Here is a 21,152-nt window from a genome sequence, read left to right on the forward strand (position 1 = left end):
TGTGTATTGATACCCAAATCTGAAAGCAATAGGTGACACTTCGGATAATTCATCTGACAATTCTTTCACTAAACTTCTGGATTCCTGCAGGTCGGGTCTCCTCTGCCTTGAATTTGGACTGGCGGCAGAAGCAAGACCACTCACCCAACATGCCACCCAACCACTAAGTGTTCTAAGTGATTCTCCTGTATTTCCTGGCTACCTTGCAGTCAGTCAAGGTCATAGCCAAGGAAATACAAGTGGTTGTGACATGAGGCAAGGGAACTCAGGCGTGAGTCTCCATTCTCTCTACCCACCTCCAATGGCTGAGCTGGTCACATGGCATTCCAGAATATGCAGCGTGGAGAAGGAGATGGCCTGTCAGCTTTGGACCCTGAGTGACTGTGGACTCAGGCACATTCCTGTCGGGTGAGCAGCATTCACATGCACCCAACCTTTGTCTAATAAAGCTATATACATGCTGGGGAAATTCATTACAGCAGCAAAACATGAACCACCCTGACTCATAATCAAATCTGAGACACAAACATTCCTATCTACCATGGGATGAGCGTGCAGATGCAAAGTAAGAAAGGACACAGACTTTGTCAACACTAAAAGCTCCCTACATTCCCTTATATTGTTGGAATGAAACACCAGTGAGAGTCAAATAACTAAGCGGATAAGCCATTCCTCTCCAGGAGCTGAGGCCCCATGCAACCCTTGCCCTCTGCCAGAACCCAGCACCGGGCTCCTGCTGTGGGGTGCAGAAGAAGCCGGATGTACCCTTGTTGAATGAAGGTTGCAGAAGTCTCCTGCCCTTCTGTCTCTTGCAGCTTCCAGGCCCACCCAGCTCCTGCACCTGAAAGAACGTCCCATACAACAGATGGGGTAAATGGTGCCTCCTCCATTCTACCCCATCTCCCCCACTGGCTCAGCACAAACTCAGCACCTGGTGCTCTGGGGAGCCAGGTGGGCAGCACACCTGAGTGTCTGGGTCTGATCATTGTTCAGCAGAACAAGGACTCATACACAAAAGGACATGGGTGTCTACATGTGAAGCTGAGTGTGGTTGCAATGCCAAGTGTCCATCGCTCTTCCTGGCCTCCTCAAACCATGTGACAAGAAGCAGGCTTTGTGCACAGCTCCAGTGTGAGCACAGAGAGGAATCCGGAAGCCAGTGGTCACCACATGTCACACACCCCTTCCAGAAAGGGAGCCCACAACCCCCTGCTGTGCCTACCCACCACCATGGCTTCAGGTGATCTCTGGCCCATGGACAGAATCCTGGGAGAGTCCAAACTCCACCACACTCAGGCCCAGAGGTCACTCAGTCCCAGATCTATTTGTCACAAGGTTTATGAGCTCCCATGGGAAGGCAGGTTTCCAGCCCTTGTGACTCCTTGGGGAGGGGCAGCATGCTTGGTCATCATTGCACACGAACCAAGCATCTTTTCCTCCCCTATAAACCCATCGGACTTCCTGAATTATGCATCAGATCAGAGACCACATGTGCCAGGTGATTTAAAATATCACCCCCAAAATGCCTATCTACTACGCCAAGAAACTATCATCAGTGAATTACCTCCTCCTTCACTAGCCAGGATGCCATTCCTGTCACCATGCAAGTCGGTCACATAAAATCCAAAGTGTCCCACACTCTATCTTGAAATTTTGCAAAATTTATTGATCTTCCTAGCCAGGGAAAGGAAAGAAGAAATATATTATAAGTTCCTGTCATTTCTGCCTGGCCCGGCTGACCCACATGACAGGTCTCAGATTTATCATCACGTCCAGCTGCCAGCGTTTATGGCAACTTTTAAACCTGTCATTTGACCTTGGACATTTCATGGCTTGGGGCACTTTGGGAGCTTCAGATGGTCTCAGATTTCAGGACCAGAACAAGTGGTTTAAGTACTTTTGCAGCTCATTGGAAAGAGAATTTGAAATTCACTTGAGGACATTGCTAACCATGGAGTGCAGGAAGCTATGGAAGGAACGTGCTCTCTCCAGATTTATGTCTGTTTCTAAAAGGGAATAAATGGGGGAGACTCTTTGCCAAACAGAGGTTACCCACGCTCCCCAAGTGTGCACATCTGCTCTGTCAACAAGGCTTAAGAAACCTCATGGCAATTGTGCCCAGTTTGTTTCGTTTTAAAAATAAAGTCCTTTAAAGCTGCTCACCCTTAAACAAATACAAGGATACTTCTTAAAATTCACAGAAAAACAGAATTACATGACCTGTATATTTGAGTCCAGGCTGCCATCCTCCCTGGCCATGCATGTCCCTGCTCTTGTCTTCCACAGCATGAGACACCTGCTCCAAGCAGCTCACCTACCTCCAGATCTTGCTTTTAACACCCTCACATCCACAGTGGCCCCAATCCTTTCTAACGTGCCCCTACCTGCCAAGACTTGGCAGACTCCTCAGCACGCCATGCCCCACGGATGGACACATGGGCCTGAGGCTATGCTGCTGTCCTTCAGGCTCCACCTCGTGCTGCTCCATCTCCTATACACTGTGTTAGCTTCATGTTGAACTGAACTGTGGATGGCACACCTGAGCACAGATACTGTGTCACACATGAAACCATCTTCCCCAGACCCAGTTCAATTCCAACTAAGAACAGGTCCTCAAGAGCCAGCACCACGGCAGAGCAAATGAAGCTTCCATCTGAGACACAGGCATTTCCTAAGGGCACCAGTTTGAATCCTGATTGCTCCACTTCTAATCCAGTTCCTTGCTAATGTGTCCAGGGAGGCAGAAAAGGATGACCTATGTGCTTGTCGCTGTACCCACCTGGGAAACCCAAAAGAAGCTCCTGGTTCCTGGCTTTGGACAGTCCCAGCTCCAGTTCTGTAACCATTTGGGGAGTGAATCAACAGCTGAAAAAAATTATCTCTCCATCTCTCTTACTCTCTCTGTAACTAATTAAAAAATAAATAAAACTTTTTTCAAAAAATAGAGAAAGAGAGACAGATTTTGAGCTCTGTGTCCCCCAGTCTAGTACAGTGTGGACACCTAATAAATAAACGGTGGTACATCTACTCCATGGAATATTATTCAGCTATTAGGAAGAATGAAATTATACTATTTACAACTAGATGGTCCCAACTAGAGACCATTATGCTCAGTGAAATGAGTCAATCACAAAAGAACAAATAGCTATGTTCTTTCTTATATAAGCAAACCAGAATGGAAAGTGTAACTTCAGTAATCCGATCCATACTGTTTTTGTTTTGTTTTGTTTTGGCTGCATCCCATGTGCTTTGGTGTTTTTATTTCAGTTTTATTTATTACAAATTTTAAAAAGTCTGACAAATGGATCTTTCAAAAGGTAAGTTTTGATACACCCAGCAAAGTTCATCTACAAAAATAGAATGCTTGGGGTGCCGGCGCAATGGCTCAACTGGCTTAATCCTCCACCTCCAAGCATAGCATCCCATTTGGGCACCAGTTCGTGTCCCAACTGCTCCACTTCCCATCCAGCTCCCTATCTGTGGCCTGGGAAAGCATTGGAGAATGTCTCGAGTCCTTGGGACACTGTACCCATATGGGAGACCTGGAAGAAGCTCTTGGCTTCAGCCGTTGCAGCATTGAGGCAGTGAACCAGTAGATGGAAAATCATTCTCTCCATCTCTCCTTCTCTCAATAAAATCTGCCTTTCCGATAAAAATAAATACATCTTTAAAAAATTAGAATACTCGGACTGTCATGCAAACTCTCCCCCTTTGTAGAATTCTGTTATCAACAAGTTCATTCTTTAAAATCACCACAGCGTGAATAGTATTCATCTTCAGTAAAGGGTTGGGGGGGCTGGTGGGTGAGAGGAGAACTGGCAAAGAGAAGTCTGGGACATCCCTCAGCAGCCACTAACTTGGACCCAACCTGATTCTCTTCTGCAAAGTCTCTGCTGTAAATTAGACTCTGCAGTGGTCATTGGGGTGGAATAGGTTCACCAGATGGCAAGATTCCTGCCTGGGAGGTGTAGGAGACCCTCATGGAGGTTCCTGGGGGATCAGCTGCCTCCAGCACAGTGTGAGCAGTCAGCTCGGAGGACGGAAGCAATTCTGCTCCCGGGATGGGGCCTGGGCCTGGGCAGAGCACGGACAGGAGCAGGGGCCACAGGGAGAGGATGCTGCGCCAATCAGCAATCCGAGAACTGTGGTTCTGTGTGTTGGTTCAGATGGTTTCTTGTCACCAAATTGGCATCTGCAGGAAGTGAAAACACAAAAAATACAGTGGTTTCCAAAATAGGAAGTTTATGTTCCCATTATACAGTGAAAACTTCTATCATTAGAAGGCAACTCTAAGAGTTAAAAAAAATTCAGTGAAATTATGTAAATTTCTGATCACTTTGAGGAAATCCCAAGAGCATTGAGAGTAAGTTCAATTTTACTGGTATATTTCACAATGTTCTGCCACTTAAAGGGCTCAAAAAAAGTACTAAAATTTACTCTGTTACGTGATAGGGAAGTGCTCTCTCCAGCCCCTCTTTCTCCTCCCCCTGAGCTACAGCATGGAGGGGGCACCCAGATGCTTTCCCTTCTCCCTGACCCTAGGTCCTGTTTCAAGACCACTGCCCCCCCACCACCACTACTTGAGACAGACAGCTTCTCCCTGACCCTGGCTGCACAGCATGGGGCTTGGAACAAGCCTGGGTCCCCAGGAATACACGGCCTGGCAAAGCAAGCCTTGGGCCTTAGCTGCACAGGGGTCTCAGCAGAAGGGACAGGTGTGCAGGTGGTTTCTGGGTCTTATAAAGAGGCCTGTATCCCTGCATGTGCCCTCTCCAACTTCGGGTAACTGGGGGGGCGGGGGAGGTTAATGAACAAAAGGATGTGCTCAGACCCCAAGACGGTCATAATGAAGATGGATACAGTGATCTCCCCGCCGCCCCATGAATGGCCATTTGAGCAGAGGGCACCAAAAACTAGGTCTTTTGTTGTTGCTGTTGTTGTTTTAAGATTTTTAAGTTTTATTAGAAGGACAGATTGACAAAGAGGAGAAACAGAGAAAAAGACCTTCTGTCCACCAGTTTATTCCCTACTTGGCTATAACAGCCAGAGCTGAGTGGATTCAAAGCCAGAAGCCAGAGTCATTCTTCACTGCTTTCCCAGGCCACAAGCAAGGAGTTGGATGGGAAGTGGAGCAGCCAGGACATGAACTGCCACTCATACAGGTTGCCTGCACTTGCAGGGGGAGGATTAGCCAACTAGCCATCACACTGGGCCCAAGCTGTAAGTCTTTACCATGGCCCATGGCCCTCAATTCTAGATTTCTTGGTGGTAACAGAGTAGCAAATCATCTTAAATTCCCCTCCTTGGGGACCTTGGCATGCATCTCTCATTCCCTGTGAGGTTGGACATGGCCTTTTCAGGCATCCCTCCCCGAAACAACCATTGATGCAAACGCTAAATTAATGAAGAGCAGAAATTTAAGGCCAGGACCCAGCAGCATGGAACCACAGGCAAAGTTTCTGCTTGCCACTTCAACATTTCAGATTGGAGCATTACTTGGAGTCCCAGCTTTGCATTTAGAATTCAGCTTCTTGAGGATGCACTGTAGAAAGCAGTGGAAGATGAACCAAGTACCTGGGCCTCTACCACCCACACAGGAGACTCAGATGGAGTTCTAGGCTCAGGTCAGAGATCCCAAATGGGTCTTTCGGGTCTGAAATGAGTGCTAGCAGAGCTGAGTTCTTCACTGCCTATTCCAGCTTCCAGTGGCTACCAGAATTCGTTGGCTTGTGGCTGCATCATTTTACTTCTGTTATGGCACTGCCTTCTCCCATTCAGATCTCTGTCTTCCTACTCTGGGCCCATCCAAAGCAAAAGCTTTTAACTCAGTTCCAGGTACGTGATTGACATATAAGGTACTAGGTGTAGTTCCTATAGATAACAGCCCAGATATCCTCACCCATGTTGCATGTTTCTCCCTTGTTAGAATCCCATGATCTAGCACAGATGTGCTGTTCATTTGGCTGTGGGACCCAATGCAAACCAAAGCCCAAGTCAATGTCAGAAGTAAGAGTAAGGCAACCCATAATACCAGCTTGCCTCCAGCTACAAACTTCCCATTGGAATGAGCCAATGAGGCCACTGCAGTGAGCAAGAAAGGGGAGGTGCCTGCCTGGGAGCCTCCCTTAGAACCACTGGGACCCCTGCCCTCCCTCACCTTTTAGGTCTGTAGTCAGTTGATTCTTCCTTCCCACACACATCCACCCTGTGGCATCACCCAATCACCCCAACCCCACTGCACCCTAGGCGCTCAGCCCAGCCCTCACGCAGCCTTCCATAGTAGCTATATATTGATGTCTTCAAGATCCTGTTCAAGATCTGTGCCAGCGCACCTGCCCAACCATGTTCACCAGTTCAAGCAGCCATCACATACAGACATTCCAGAGTTGTCACCACGTCCCTTTCTCCCCAAGTAGCAATCCACGGGTCTACGGGAGGAAAGACAGGAGTGTGTTTCTGGACAGAAGACGCTGGGCTGGAGGCCATGACCCTACAGCTATGCGCAGATTCGCAAGGCCAGGTTTCTGCCAACTGAAGCACAGGCAGATAGGCAAGCACCCATCTAGGGTAAAAATTCTTGTCTTGATCATTACTGAGCTCACATAATGGAAATCAGATTCACAGGGCAGCATCAAAATTTCTTCAATACAAATAACATGTGATACGGACTTCATAAATGAAGATCCCAAAGAAACGGGGAAATGCATCTACTGTTGAGTCTGCATTGGATGGACACATGTGTTGTCCTCTAGAAGGATGTCAGAACCAAGGGGGTACAAGCCAATGGTCATGGCAGGGAGGACACAGCAGGCTCTCTGCACCCCATGTCTCCCAGAGGCCTACTCCAGAGCAAGAGCAGTTGACTTTCGTGCCCTGTGGCAGGGGAGAAGGACAAAGGGAAGATGAGAGGGCTCCTGCCACTCCTACACCCTATCTGCGGGAGCCTCTGCTGAACCTCCACACAGCCTTAGAGCCAAGGGCTTGCTTTCAGGACCCTGTGAATGGTAGCCCTCTGCCAAGTGCACAGGCCATTCTTAAATAGCCATCAAGTGTCAGCTTGCTGCACCACACAGACACGGTCCATGCAGCCAGCACTGCAACAAAGCACTGAGCCAGGAATTGTGATTCACATCTTGGGGCCCTGGTAATCTCCCCAAGACAGACCATGATATGCCCAGGTGGCTCCCCATGGCCTTCTCAACCCCCAAACTCCTCAAGTCAGAACAAAACACGATACCTCTACTTGCTGGGTCAAATGACCCAGAATGAAATACAAATGTCTGTCTTTCCTAGGATCTCCCATGGAAAGAAGCAAGACCATTGATTAGCTCTTCCCCTGCCAGCCCTTAGTCTCTGCCATTCCCTTGGTTATGCAATCAGAACAGGAGGCAGCAAAACCTGAAAGCAGGCTTTCCTAGACAGAACTCATTGTGTAGACCAGGAGCAAGCATTTACAAAAGAGTGGCAGAAATATGTTTCCAACTGCACCGCTGATTGGAAGGAGAGGCTGATGTGGAGGGACAGATAATGGTCTTGTGCGCAGGACACTGGGCCAGGCCAGGCTCTTCTCCCAGCAGGTGTACCTATGCAGGTGTACCTATGTTCAGGCTCCCACCATGGAGTCATATCACCTGTGGGAATTATAGTCCTTCTTTCTCTGACTATAGTGAATTACACTGGTCAAGTGGTCAGGTTTAGCCAACCTTGCATTCCTGAGATAAATTCAACTTAATCAAAATTCATTTATCTTTTCTGTGCCATTAATGGAAAAAAGAGACAGGAGCCCATGAGTAATGTGATTCTGCACGTAATTATTCAACCTTACAAAATTAATTGTCACATATAGTTGGGTGAAGACAAAGTAAATGCTAGTAGGGACCCTGGTAAGAGCTGGAGCCGCCGTCGCCACTGTGGCCAGCAGGCAGCAGGCTGAAACCAGTGTAGGCAGAAGCCAAGCCATGAATGGCAGCAAGGGACTCCATTTTTAATGGATGTTTTGGGGGTTGGCAAGAAGGGAAAAGGGGGTCTGGGAAGCAGTAGGCATACCAGGACTGGTGGGCTGTCCACAGATCTCCTTGAATTGCTGACTGTAACATTACAACTTTACCCTCCTGATCAGCAATGAGCCATTGACACAGGAAAATACTCCCAAAGCAAAAATAAGTGAAAAAAAAACAGGGCATACAGCTGCATGTGCAGAATTTTATTAAGCAGTATGTGGGACAAGACAGGGTTTGCCAGGACTACCAGGACAAAACAAAACAATAATAATTTTAAAAACAATGGATTGGTTGCCATTTCTTCCCCCACTATTCTGGAGGTTCCAAGACTGAGATCAGAGTGTTGGCAGGACTGGTTTCTGCTGCAGCTTCTCTCTGTGGCTCATAAATGCTACCTGGAGGGGGCAACTCCCCTGATGCTTCTTCTGTGTATCCAAATTCCCACTTTCTACAAGGACATAGGCAGACCACCTGAACAGATTCATTCTAACCTAGTCATCTCTAAGTGCCTTGTTTCCAAATGTAATCACATTTTAAGGTTACTGGTGTTAGGACCTCAGTACATTTATTCAAGCATGGGGTGGATGGGTAGGGATGGCATGATGGAGGGTCTAAGTTTCGTTATTAACTTTGTTATTATACCTCCGCATTTTTGCCAACTTTATTACTTAATGTGTGAGACTATTTATTAGAAAATTGGGAGAAGTCTGTGATTTTGCTTTCTGAGGTTTCAGTTACCAGTGGTCAACGGCAGTCTGAAAATACTGAATGGAAAATTCCAGAAGTACATCCTTCATGCATTTTCAATTCTACATCATTCTGAGTAGCGAAATAAAAACCTCATGCCAACTAGTTCAGGGACATGAAGCACCCTTCGATCCATGTCATATCCACGCTGTATACCCTCCCCTCCCATCAGTCCTTAGGACGATTCTGCCACAGAACTTAGTCACAGGTCACAGTATCATAGTGCTGACACTGACAACCCTCTTCTTACAATGGTCCCAGACCCACAAGTGCGGTCTCAGCAGCGTGAAGAAAGTGCAAAGTGCTTCCTTTAAGTGAAAAACCGAAAACACACAACTCAGTAAGGAGAAAAAAAAATAGTATGCTGAAGTTACTAAAGTTACAGCCCTTTGAGAAAGGCTGTATTCACATAGCTATTGGTTTAGTATATAATTAGAATTGTTCTATTTTACTGTTAGTCATTGTTGGTGACTCTTACTTTGCCTAATCTATAGATCAAACTTCATCACAGGTGTGCATGCATAAGAGCATGCATAGTGTATGAAGAGATCAGCGCTCTCCGTGGTTTCAGACATCCACTGGGGTCTTGGAATGCATCCCCTAAAGAGTACTGCCAAGGTCCTTTTGCACAAAGCATTGTGTTGGAAGGAGACCACAGGTTGGCACACAGAATGGGGCTCTCCCACAGCTTCTTTCTCTAGACCAATCCACTCAGGCCACCAGTCCTGGTCACCAAGGAGGCAATGAAAGGGGAGGTGTGCCACAGGACGTGCAGGTGGTCAGGTGGGATGCACAGCTCCCTGACTGGCTACTCTTGGCATTCCTCTGCATGCAGCTACCACTGCTCCTCCCAGCCCTTGCAAGCTTGCCCCGCTCCAGCCACTGCTTGAGAACACAGTCTCCTGTTGTCTCAGGCTAACTACAAGCACAGCTCCAGGACACTGGTTCAGGGTGGCTCACACCTGTGCCTGATGCCTGAGAGGCACCTGCACGCAGGTGCACAACAGGGATGAGGAGCAGAAAGGATGTTGCCAAGAGCCTTACCAAGGACAGAAAAATCAGGTTTGGATTTCCGTTTCCAATTGGAACACAAGATTTCCATATTTTCTATCTTCAAAATTAATCGACAGTTCTCATCTGCATTGATTTGCTCATCATCTCCAAGAGTTGGGTCCCAAGTGAGCTTAAAAATGAGGCCCTGAGCCTTCCCATTTTTATTAGAACATTTTGACTGGAAAAACTGCCCTATTCTCATCCATCCCAGGCAACATATTTTTTGCCATGTACCTTTTTCTTCTCCATTTTCCCCATGTTTTCTTATGTCCTCTGTGTATTTACTTGACTATGCATGAGAGACGGATCATGAATAGAAAAGTCAGTGCTAATGATGCTCCCTTTTTAATAAAAAATGAGTTTTCAGCTCTCCCTTCCTCCAACGACACACTGGATATTCTGTTAGCATAAACCAAAGCTCCAGACAGCAAGGCTGGGCCTTAGCTCAAAAAGGAAACCTGGGTGTAAAGAAAAGGCTCTGCATGAGTTGGGGAGGGAACGTGGCAGTCACTGGAGCTCTTGATTGAGAACAATCGGGTACAGAATGCTTTGTTCAAATTCTGAGTCACTTCCCAGCCCGTTGGCCAAGTATGTTTATAATCTGAAATTTTTCTCTTTTTTAAAAGATGTATTTTATGTGTTTGAAGGGCAGAGTAATAGACTCAGAGAGATTGATTTTTCATCCTCAGTTCACTCCCCAAACGGCTGCAACAGCCGAGGACTGAGCCAGGTCAAGGCCAGAAGTCAGGAGCCTTTTCCTGCTCTCCCATAGCACTGTCCCTAGAACCTGAAATGTTTCATACCCTGCTATGACTTAGCAATTGGATTTCCAGTTATGCCTGCCAGGAGGCCAGGAAAGTTTTGGGCTTTCTGAGTGTGACACAGCCTTGTTTATGAGAGCAAATGGTGGGAAGCAATCTTGACATCAAACGGAGAATGCCATACCATGAAAAGCACGCCCACCTTGTGCACATGGACACGCACTTTCTGTGGGCAGGAGGGTCTCCTCTGCACCCCTCACCTCCTCCGTCAGCAAGTTCTACTAGGGAACCCACATGGAGTATACCAGGTGAACTCCCAGCTTGTGGTGCTAGAAGTGGGGAGGGAGATAACAGGGGATGGATCTACAGCCAGAACAACACAGCTCCATTTCACCTTGGCCTTGGCAGTGCATCCACCTCTGCCCTTGGACAATGGCCTTGGCTGGCCTCAGCTTGCCCTGTGCCTGTTGGTAAGGCTAGGCCTCCATCAGGGTTGCCCCACCAGCATGAGGCAGAGTGAGGATCTCACAGGAGCTCCTGCCAGCTCCAAAGGCATGCCCTTCTCTGTTCTTAGCCTATACTGACTGCCCAGAAAGCCCTGGAGAGGTGGCCGAGGCATGAGTCAAAGACGGGCAGCCAAGAAGCAGGCTCCAGCTGGGATCTGAACATGGGTTCTGCCCTTGGGACACCAGGAGTCCATCCAAGGGCTGAGAGAAGTCAGCAGCTCTCTCGAAGAGGCCCCATGTCCTGGAACTGGGGTGCTGAGGGGAAGCCAAAGAAGCAGTTGTGGGCTTTGGAAGCAGAAGCCCTGAACTGAACCAAGTAGCAGGAGGCCATCAGAGCTATCAGTGGGTTTTTCCCATGGAGGAGGATGGAGGAAGGGCTTGGCCCTGACCCTGCTGAAACCCTCCACCGCCAAGGCCTCAGGCCCTGCTTCCCATCCACAGTTCACGGTCAGTACTTCACTCCCCACTCCCTGGAACACCAGTCTGCATACTGTGGGGTCTCTCATTGGCCTCTCTCCAGGGCACCATTCACAGTCCTCTTGAGCAGGTGCCTCTGCAGAAGGTGCTGAGCTGGGATGATCTAGTTAGAAGCAGAAAGGAGGCCTGAGCACAACATGAGCATCATTCACATAGGAGCAGCTTGCCCAGCCCTTAGCAGGCAACCAGGGTGAGCAGTTCATCTGCCAACACAATTCTTCCAAGCCGGGCCCAGGGGAAGACAAAATTGTTAAACCTTCCTTTTCTCTTTCTTCCCATTCTCTTCCTCCTTCCCTCATTTCTCTGCTTCCTCCCCCTCCTCTTTTCCCCCAAAAGATGCATTTATTTATTTGTTTGTTTAAAATTCAGAGTTTCAGAGAGAGAGAGATCTTCCATCTGCTACATCACTCCCCAGATGGCTGCAACTGCTACAGTTGAACAAGGTCAAAGCTCAGAGCCTGGAGCTTCTTACTGGTCTTCTAAGTGGGTGGCAGGGACCCAAGCACCTGCGCCCTCTTCTGCTGCTTTCCCAGGCACACTGGCAGGGAGCTGGATGGGAAGTGGAGCAGCTAGGACTTGAACCGGTGCCCATGTGGAATGCTGGCATTGCAGCTAGCAGCTTGACCTGCTTTACTCCATTGCTGGCCCCTCTTCCCCTCCTCATTAAAGAGACCAAGTGAAATTAAAGCTGGGGAACACTGAAGATGCTCAGGGCATCAGTGTAAGACACCCCAAAAGTCTGTGTGGAGACACAGACCCCTGCCTCTCTACACGACCTCACTCCAGATGCAGCCTCCCCCCTGGGTCAAAGAGAGAACACAGGGTTGGAGGGACCCTGCAGGAAGCACCCATGGATGCCAAGTGCACTCCCCAGCCTAAGAGGCAGGTCTAGCACTTTCTGTCCGTATACATGAAGCTGAGTGCAGGAGTCCAGGGAGCCAAGATTAGACCAAGAAATTGTGATCTGGGGCTCAAGCTTCTGCTACCGCCATTCACGTGTCACCAAAAAAACAAAGCAAAACTTAAGCCCCTAAAAGAGGTTGTTTCCAAACCAATGACTTGCCCAAAGACCACAACACAAGTCAAAACAAGCCACACACTTTCTCACCTGGAAACTAAACCACAATGAGAGTGAATGATACACAAGTCCACGCCACTAGAACGAATTCTGCGGCTCAAGTGGGAGTGCTGGCTCATGGCAACTCTTGCAAGCCGATAGCAAGCCACTCAGAAATTTTGAAGGATGGCCAGCCAATCGTCAGTAGCTTGACATCAGCCAGGGCAAAAATATTAACACCATGGACATGGGTCAGCACTGAAAATCAAAAACAAAACAAGCAAACAAAAAAAGAGGTCTTATAGTGCTCTCTTTTGTTTAGTTGGTTGTGTTTATTTAGAGAATCAATTGACCAGCACAGCCCTAAAGCAATCTCACTGAGACAAAGTCACCAGACACAAGGGGGACTTCTCACTGGGGCAATCAGGGGGTGTCACAACACACCAGAGGAGCAGATCACACTCTGGATTCTGATCCTCATGTGGTTATACATCCAGTGCATGAAACCGTCTTGAGCATCACATGTATAACCCAGCATTCATCATAGACACAGTGCGTGGTATTTCCACACACCTTCGCTGAGGGGGTGGGGGAAGGGGACCTTCCACTTCCTTTTGAGAAAAGAAAGAGACATCGCTCAATAAGCCCCTAAAAAGATCACACGTGGCTTCCTGGGGAGACTCCAGGAGCACATGCCAGTTCCGCCACCAGTGGACACCATCAATGCCCCACAGCCTCTGCTCAGAGGCTGCCCTTGTCTCTCTCCAGGCCTCACCACCCCTGCCTGCCCCTCGGCCTCCCATGCCCTTTAGCGCCTCCGCCTGTTCGCCTTCACAGACCCCCATCCAGGACTTGGTTCCCTCTCACACAAAGTCTTGGTTCCAGGACCACTTCTTCCTTTCCGCATCCCAGCCCCGTTCCTCCTCCACGTGCCCCCCATCACACCCATCATGTTTAGAGAGCCATTTTCTCCCTCCAATAACCCGAGTCTGCCAAGGATGTGTTTGTTTTGAATTAGCTGGTTGAGTTCCTTTAAGAACTGTCAAAAGTAGATTTCCTGATATAAATCACAGTTTGTGGGAAATAGTAGCTATGTTAAGTAACTTGTTCAGATGTTAATCGCACTTAAGCCTGGTTCAACGAAGCGTTTCCTAACAAGGGTTTCTAAGAAGAAACCTGCAGGGAGGGTTCCAACAAGACAGGACTAAGCCATGCCTGTGAATCAGTCTACTTGACACATGGTATAGAGAGCACAGCTCCTTCCAGGATGCTTCTTACTCTTTGAATTTTGATCATTTTTGCAAAATTAACAGAATCCACCAGACTGGATTCTGACACAAGACACTTGAAGCAATAAAGTCACTGGGGCTGGCCTTGTGGCAAAGTGGGTTAAATCGCCCTTTGTAATGCCAGCTTCTCTTATGGGAGTGCTGGTTTGAGCCCTGCCTGCTCAAAGATGGCCCAAGTGGCCACATGGCCACATGGCCACACAGGAGACCTGGATGAAACTCCTGAGTTCTGGCTTTGGCCTTGACGATTCCTGGCCATTGCAGTCATCTGGGGAGTGGACCAGTGGATGGAAGATCTCTCTCTCTCATTTTCTCTCTCTGCCCCTATAACTGAGTTTCAAATAAATTAATTATTTTTAAAATGATAAGTAATGTTTATCATTGGAAATGTGATGTTATTTGAGTTAATGGGTAGATGAAAGAGGTATGTTTTTCCCTATTCCTCCCACTAGGAAGAACTAAAGTTTCTGGACAGTGTTTATAAAATAAATGCAGAGAAAAGATGATTCTAAGAGACGGAGAGGAGAAAGCAGGTTAGGGGCCTCAAGACCCAGGGAACAAAACAATGAGGAGTTCCTCACATTACCTTTTTGGTTCATACTCCAATACCCTAGACTTGAAACTAAACAAGACATCAAACTGGAAAACACCAGTGGGCACAAAGATGGCTCCACCGAGGCCTGCCCTACACAGACCCGAGGCCAGGAAAACACAGCCTAGCAGGAAAACTTTCAGACGGTAACCACCCCCGCTCTAGTCAAACCCCACAGAAAAAACGTGGGCCTCACCACTGGCCACACCAGCAGAGGTGGTGCTGGTGGCTGAGACTTCCTCTGTCCTAGGCCCTCTGGATGGTGCCAGCAGCTTGAGTCAGGAGAATGGGATTTCCAGCCCCACCAAGCAGGTACAGCCCCCTCCCCCGAGCCTGCAGTAGGCCTCTGCAGACCACCACAGAAGTCAACCTGAAGTGATTAAGACCTCCGCTCCCAGAAAGGTAGTTAGTCTCGAGGGAGAATGGGGAGGCAGGCTTCCCAGAAGTGATGGCACCTACACCCCACCCAGTGGTGTCGGTTGAGGCCACTATGGGGAGCAGTAATGAGTCAATTCTGTTCCTCCCAGCCAGGAAGGTATCAATAGATTCCAGAACTGATAGAACAGAAAGGGTAGAATTATCTGGCAAAGACTGCAGAATATCTATCATAAAAATGCTTCAGCGAGAAATTACAAACACATAAGAAATCAATGGGGAATAAAAAAAAAACCTGCGAATAAATTTAAAATCTTGATCATGAAAAAAATTTTACTTGAAGGACAGGTGCTTAGTACAGCAGATCCACAGTGAGAACAAGCAGAAAAAAAAAAACAGAACTAGTGAAATATAGGAACAGAAATCTAAGAAATGAAAACAGAAAAGAAATGAAGAACATTGGTGGAACAAAGAGCTGGTTGTTTAGGATACCAATAAAGAAACTTCTAGCAATTCCATAACCAAAAAGAGTTTCCAGAATGAAGTAAAACCCATCACTACAGACTATACAAACAGCAAAAATTTAAACAAGTTATACACACATATAGCAACTTGGATAAGATGTGCTACTTCATCAAAAATATCTAAACTACTACAACCTACACAAAACACAACGCATGATTTGAATAACCCTACAGATAGTAAGGAAGTTGACTCAATAATTCTAAAATTCAAAAGAAGTCTTCAAGCCTTCATGACTTTATGGGTGAATTTTTCAACAACAACTTTCCATGAACTCCTACAGAAAATAAGAGATGACATTCTCCCAATTCATCTTACGAACCCAATATTGCCAAAAACTGAATAAATGTAGTATTTTTAAAGTAGAACACATCTTTACCACTTACAGATATGGATGCAAAAATTCTGAACTGAATATTTCCAAATAGAATTCATCAATACAGACAAGGCATGATGTACCACAACTACATGGTTTGTTCCGCATCTGAACATCCATGAATAGAATCCACTAGATCAGCCAAGGAAGGTGCCACGACCATTCCGACACATTCAGAAACAGCCTTTATTATCACTAAAAGTTTTCACAATGAAAACTCAGAAAAGTGGAGCTAGGGTAGCTCCTTCAGCTTAATGAAGACCATCTACACAAAGCCAACGCCTGAAAACTAAACAAATGAGTGCCACACTGCAGCTGCAGCTAACGAGACTGCTTGTGAATGGCTGAATGCTTTCAGATGTTGACACCAAGAACAAGACAAGGATGTCTGCTCCCAATGCTTTTACTCAATGCAGAACTGAAAGCCATGGTCAGGAAGACACTGCAACCAAATGGAATACAATGCACATACAAACAGAGTAAGAAATACTTCCTGAGGGGCCAGTGCAGTGGAGGCTAATCTTTTGCCTACAGCACTGGCATCCCATATGGGCACTGATCAGGTCCCTGTTGCTCTGTCTGATACAGCTCCTTGCCCATGGCCTGGCAGGGCAGCAGAGGATGGCTTAAGTCGTTGGCACCCTGCACCCACGTGGGAGACCCGAGGAGTTTCCTGGCTCCTGGCTTCAGATCAGCTCAGCTCTAGCAGTTGTAGCCATTTGGGGAGTGAACCCATGGAAGGAAGATCTCTGTCTCTCATTCTCTCTCTCTCTGCAAATCTGCCTCTCTGATAAAATAATGCATCTTTTAAAAAATGCAGAAATACTTCCTGAGTATTTCAGAAGACATAATTTTCTGTGTAGAAAATCAGAAGGAACTTACAGTTCTATTACTTGTTTTCCATGTCTTTTCTCTCTTCTTCTACTTTTTTCCCTTGACTTCTTGTGGATGAATCTTATATCTGGGAAAATTTAATTTTTATTTAACTGCATATTTTTAATACTATTGCTTTATGCAGTTAGTAGCTGTTCTAAGTAGCATCATACACATATTCAAAGGTTTTTCAAAACATGAAAAATTAAGACATTTATTACAACACAAATATGTTTTGAACCTCACACATGGTTCATCCTTGATGGGAGAGTTCCATGACCTTTCAAATGATCCCTTTTATATACAGACTTCAAAAAACATTTGCACAAAAGTTGATTTTTTTTTCATTCTTTCCACCGACTTTCTGAAGTACCCTCATATAACCAGTGCTGATGCTCTTCTCCTTCGAATGAAGAATTTAAAAACTTACTTTTTCATTTGGAAATATTCATCATCTGACTTATTAAATATAATTGACTTATTAAATGTAATCGACTTAGAAGTCTTCCCTCTGCATACATTGAGGACTACATCAACTGGTGTTACAACTTCCATTGCAATCATAAAAGATCATTAGAAACGTGTATGGTGATGGCTGGTTTACTTATTTCTACTTGTAGCCATTCAGTTGGTCCTTCCTTGCTGAAGTTGTCAGCTTCTTTTTATTGTCACTTTCCTCCTGTTTGGAGATTTCTGTGTCATCCTTCAGGGATGGCCAGGCTGTGCACCAATCAAAGCTTTCCTTTTTCTGTGAGTGTTTTTTTTTTCCTTCCTCCCACCATTTCATCCTTTTCGCTGGAGGCTGATGGTGCCACTGCCTTCTGATCTCCATGGTTTCAGCTGAGAAATCTGTTGTTGCTCAAATTGGTGTTTTACAGATGAGGCATGATTTACCCCTGGGTATTTTTAACGTTTTTGTCTTTGCCTTTAGTGTTCACAAGTCTGATTGTGATGCATCTCAGGGTGAAATTCTCAGAGTCTCTCCTATTCACAGTTTTCTTAGATTTATAAATCTAAAGATTTGTGTCTTTTTGTACAATCTGGAAAGTTTTCAGCCACTATTTCTTCTAATCATCCTTCAGTGCCACACTGACACTGGGTTTCATTTCTACTGCCTCTATAAGCAAATGGGATCCCCCACTGAGCTTGGCTTGTGAGAGGAGCCTGGAAAAGCCTCGGGCTCCATCTCTCCTGCTGCAAACAGATGAGATCACCCGCAGGTGCTCTGGAGACAGAGCTGTGGGTGGGTTCCACTAGGACTTTGTTGGGCTTCTTGGCTTTTTTCAACTATGTCAGAGAGAGAAGATGAAACCCAAGGAACTCACGGCACTGTTGTTCCTCAGCTCCTAAGATCCCTAACCAGTTCTCCTTTTCAGGGTCCTTTTATTTTCATCTGTGGATAGTGTCCAAGGCATTTGGTTCTATTGAAAGAGGGGTAACAGACTCTGCCATCCTATCCTATTACTGGTACAAGAACCATCAACTTTTTTTTCAAGATTTATTTTGTTTTTACTGGAAAGTGAGATATACAGATTGAGATACACAGAGAAAAGGAGAGACAGAGATCTTTCATCATTGAATCACTTCCCAAGCGGCCGAAACAACTATAGTTGAGCTTTTCCAAAGCCAGGAGCCAGGAGCCTCTCCCAGGTCTCCCACGTGCGTACAGGGTCACAAGGCGTTGGGCCATCCTCAACTGCTTTCTCAGGCCACAAACAGGGAGCTGGATGGGAAGTGGGGCCAATGGGAATAGAACTGGCCCCACATAGGATCCCAGAACATGCAAAGCAAGGACTTTAGCCACTAGGCTATCGCACCGGGCCCACCATCAACTTTTGACATTCAGTCTGTGCAAGGCCCCACTCTCAGCTCCCATGGCCAGCTAGGTGAAGGTAGTCTCTCATGACTTTGAAGGCTGTCTCTGCTATGGGGCCATTGGCTTCTCAGTGGAAGTGTTTGAGTTAATAATATTTCACACACACGAATCTACCTCTAAGTCAGTTTTAATTTCATAGAATGGAAAGATTTCCTAATGCATTGCACAGTCATCAATAAATGGATCAAAATCTAAATTCCTCTTGGAGCACCCCTCCACCTGTTTTTTGTATTCTTCTTCTCTCCAGTCTGCCGTCAACCTGCCAGCAGTCACTCTGACATAAGGAGGGGCTACTTCTGGAAGGCTCCTCATTTCAAACCTTACTCATAATTTGCTGAGAGTTCAGGAAATCATGCAAGCAGAATTTTCTAATTTTATCTAAATTAAGAGTAAATTGACTATGAAAGAGAGCCTAAGAAATGTGTGTGCTTGGAGCCAAACTTGGGTTCTTGGAGTTTTGATAATGTTTTGGCAGTTTGGGGGTTGTTTTGACTGCATCCTTGCTTTTGGTTGGGTTCCAGATCATCAAGATTGCAAGAAAAGTGGTTTCCAGAAAATAAATTTTTGTATTTTCTTTATAAAGACCCTCTTTGTCCCCATGTTCCAAACAACACCTACCAGTTTTAAACCCATGACAGACTCACGCCCTTTTGAGTAGAATACACTTTAAAAGTGAAGATAGTATTTTCTACTTTTCTATTACAGGAAAACAACTGCGAAGATTGTACGACACTTTCCAAAACAAATCATTTCTATGCCAAAATCAAGCCTGAGACATTTCAACCCAAAATGAAATCTGACATTGCTCTGGGTAACTTAATTACAGCTCTGCTACATGAAAATAGTATGAAGGCAAAAGAAGGATTCGGTTGAGCTTTGCTGGAAATGATATCCAAGTGTAATTAGCATTCACTGTGTCCTGGCTCATGCCGTTTCCAAAATCCAGGCCGTTACTATGGTCCACCCAGGCTTTACTCACAAGGGCCCTTCCATCACTGAGAAGAAAATCCGGAAGGTCACAACCCAAGCCTAGAATCCATCAGGCCTCATTGGTGGATGGACACTCGGGACTTACCAGGACAGAAATAACAGACTGCCAAATAGTTCTGTATTCGCTTTTCCAGAGTCAAGATAGGGCTCTGAAATAACCATCTACCTATTTGTCTCAATGGCCTTTTATCAAGGTTGTTGAGTCTTTATTGATAACACGCGTGTAAGAACTGGAAAAATCACCCTCTCTTCCCTTGCTTCTGTCTCCCATTGCCTCCACACTGAGAAAGAGTTCCCCGGGTCATCCTTCTAAACATACTGATGAACTAACTCAGCACTATCTCTTGAATAAGTAACAGCACAAAAGGTTCTCTCCTGTATCCTGACACTGAATTAAGTGGGAAATTACACTTCCTTGGCTACCCTTCTACTCTCACCCCTGACTTCTCAGCTCACTCTCCCCACGGCTCAGAGAAGAGCTCCTTAAGGATATCGGTTCTCAGGGGCTGTTGTCTGTCCCTCCGTAGAGTGCGTGAGGAGTGGCACTACCCTGAGCTTTGATTCTGAGCCAGCAACCTCTACAATGGGTCACATGTGAGTGTATGACTCTTCACAGCCTCCTGTAAATCTTTCTGAACCCTTAAACCAAAAGTAGTCCCCTCTGCCTGTTCAGAATCATTGGGGAACCCACTGACTAACTGCCTGGAATAGGAAATCAGGACCTGCCATCAACATCTCTGCCTCACTTCCCTTAACCTGACTCCTGTTTACAGCACAGAAATCAACCACTCCCTTTCCAAAACTCAGTTAAAGACTCGGGTCCTGTACAAATCCTTTCCTAAAAGTCTGTCCACCTTCCCACCTCAGCAGGCACAAACAAACCACAGCACCTGCACTGCAGGCACCAGAATCTCATGGTGGTCTCCCTCTGTTGGCTTGGAAACCACTGTGAGGGGGTTGCCACAATGATTCAACTGCACACGCTGGGATCCCACATGGACATCAGTTCACGTCCTGGCTGCTCCACTTCCCACCCAGCTCCCTGCTTTATGGCCTGGGAAAGCAGTGGAGGATGGCCCAAAGCCTTGGGACCCTGCACTCATGTGAGAGACCTGGAGGTGGGGGGTTCCTTCAGATTGCCTCAGTTCTGGCCGTAGTAGCCCTTTGGGGAATGAACCAGAGGATGGAAGATTTTTCTCTCTGTCTTTCCTTTTCTCTGTAAGTCTGCATTTCAAAATAATGATAATATTAACAATAATAATTTTTTTAAGTCACCATGAAGCAGAAACTCTACACATGGTCTTTGTGCACCCAGCTTTCTCCCAAAACACCTAAGACTGAGCAGCACTTAGTATACATTTGACAAGAAAATGAACACATCTTTCAGATGGCAAATTTCCAGTCCTTCCTAAAATAACAGATATTTACAAAGAAGAAAAGAAGGAGGCAGAGAGGAGGGACTAAGCCCAAGATTTCCCCAATCAGGGAAATATACAATGGAGAAGCCCTCTGGAGCCCCCAAAGACCACACAGCTGTGCCTTGCAGGTGCTCACCCCACCATGGCAGAGAATGCTTAAGGGTCAGCTTGTCCCTGACGCAGAGGAGCTCAAGGTGGGGAAAGGCTGTGGGAAAGGCAGATCTTATCTGCATCCCTGCC

Source organism: Ochotona curzoniae, unplaced genomic scaffold, assembly GCF_017591425.1.
Source record: "Ochotona curzoniae isolate NIBS_2020 unplaced genomic scaffold, NIBS_Ocur_1.0 contig_883, whole genome shotgun sequence".
In the NCBI taxonomy this organism is placed as follows: domain Eukaryota; kingdom Metazoa; phylum Chordata; class Mammalia; order Lagomorpha; family Ochotonidae; genus Ochotona; species Ochotona curzoniae.